Source organism: Drosophila tropicalis, unplaced genomic scaffold, assembly GCF_018151085.1.
Source record: "Drosophila tropicalis isolate 14030-0801.00 unplaced genomic scaffold, ASM1815108v1 contig_9, whole genome shotgun sequence".
NCBI lineage: Eukaryota > Metazoa > Arthropoda > Insecta > Diptera > Drosophilidae > Drosophila > Drosophila tropicalis.
In genome coordinates, this window is record NW_027173398.1 from 11,689 (window position 1) to 13,586 (window position 1,898).

Here is a 1,898-nt window from a genome sequence, read left to right on the forward strand (position 1 = left end):
AAATGTGTAGAAAAAAAGTTTCTATTTGTAAAACATGTAACAAACATGATGTTTTTTATTAAAACTAAAACACAATTGATGCATCCTTTTTTTGCAAGGAAAAAGGGTATATTAATTTTGGTCAGAAGTTTGTAACGCATAGAACGAAGCATCTCCGACCATACAAAGTATATATATTCTTGATCAGCACGACGAGACGAGTTCAAATAGCCATGTCCGTCCGTCCGTCTGGATCAACGCAAACTCCTCCTAGACCGTAAGAGCTACAGAGCTGAAATTGCATGTAGGCTTGTATATACTGCAGGGGTTGTATAACCCGGATTCAGTCGGATCGGACCACTATGTCGTATAGCTTCCCTACAAACCCCAAAGTCACGAACAGTCACTTTTCTCAATAACTTCGTTATTTTCTGTGCTATTATCGTGAAACTTAATATTATACAGTTTATTACGCCTATAAACGACTGTGCCAAATTTCATCAAGATCGGGTGACTGGTCGAAAACAGTGACTGTGATCAATATATTCGTTATTTCCTATGATTGTAGGCCATTCTTTCAAAAGCATAAGCCTTTTTAGAAAACACGTTTTTCCACTTTGATGGCTAATAGGTAAGGAAAGAGTTACCAAAAAGTTGCAAGGGTATACAAACTTTGACGCGGTCGAAGTTAGCCCCTACCCTCTGGTTATTATTTTATTTATATTTTTTTTATGTCTCATTAAATCTTTTAAAGGATTACGAATTTTAATATAAAATAATAGGACTTTTCTTAACCAGTCAAATTGACTGGCTTTGGTATAAATAGGTATACAAATTTCTTGGTAAATCTAGTGTTAAAAAACAATTAATAAAAATATTTGTTTAAAAATTTGTGCAAGTGCAAAACTGTAACATTTGACTTTTTTTACAGTTATGATTGGTAAAATTCTTGAAGCTTTTCAAATGACTTCAAATTTGTAGATAAGAGAGCCAAATATTTGCCTAACAAAACAAGACTATGATCTTGAACAAGCATTAAGTAGAACAGATAATATAGACCGATGAAGGGAGAACATTGAGTCTGTGTTACAGTTTTGCTCGCCAGTGTATGAAATTAAGTCGCACGGTTTTATGCACTGCAGAAGCTAGCTCTGTTTTGACATTTCATTCTTTCCAGCTTTCCATTGAACGGTGCCGGTAAAAAAAAGAAGAAGACTAAAAACGCTGAAAGCGATCGTGCGACGAGCAGCCGCCGCTACATTGAAAAACGTTTAGAAAGTTCGTAACGACGACGATGACGACGGCGATAACTCCGACTCTCCCCGAGTCAGCCAGAGAGCTTCGTTAACATTCAGCTTTTGTTCGTTCAGTTAGCAGCGCAAACTCAACAAGCTCAGTTCGCTCGAGTTAAAAGACGCGCGCGCGCGGATTTTTGGTAACGATTTTGACGATTGAAACGATTATCGTCTTGTCTTTTTTTTTTCGTTGTTGTAATCATTTTGTTGGTCGTTTTTCGTTTGTTTATTTTTGCATCGACTGGCAACTACCAAATGTAAATTAATTGCTTTGGTAGTACGTTACACTGTGATTTGTTATTGTGTGTGTGTGTGTGTGGCTGTGTCTGTGTATCTTATACATACATAGTTGTCCCATTGTTTAACATAATCGTGCTGCTCACAGTTTCGGCTGAGTGCTTGCAAAAAAACATAAAAAGTTATATACAAAAATAACTCAAAATGCGTTACGCTTAGCTGCATCTGTGATCCAGTCTGTGTATGTGTATGTGTGTGCGTGTGCATGTGTGTGTGCTTGAATTTGTTTAATTGTCTGCGCAACGTTACAGAAATTGAAAATATAATATTGATCCATATATCCCAAAAATTCGCAAAAATTGGTAATACAGAATCAGAATCAGAATT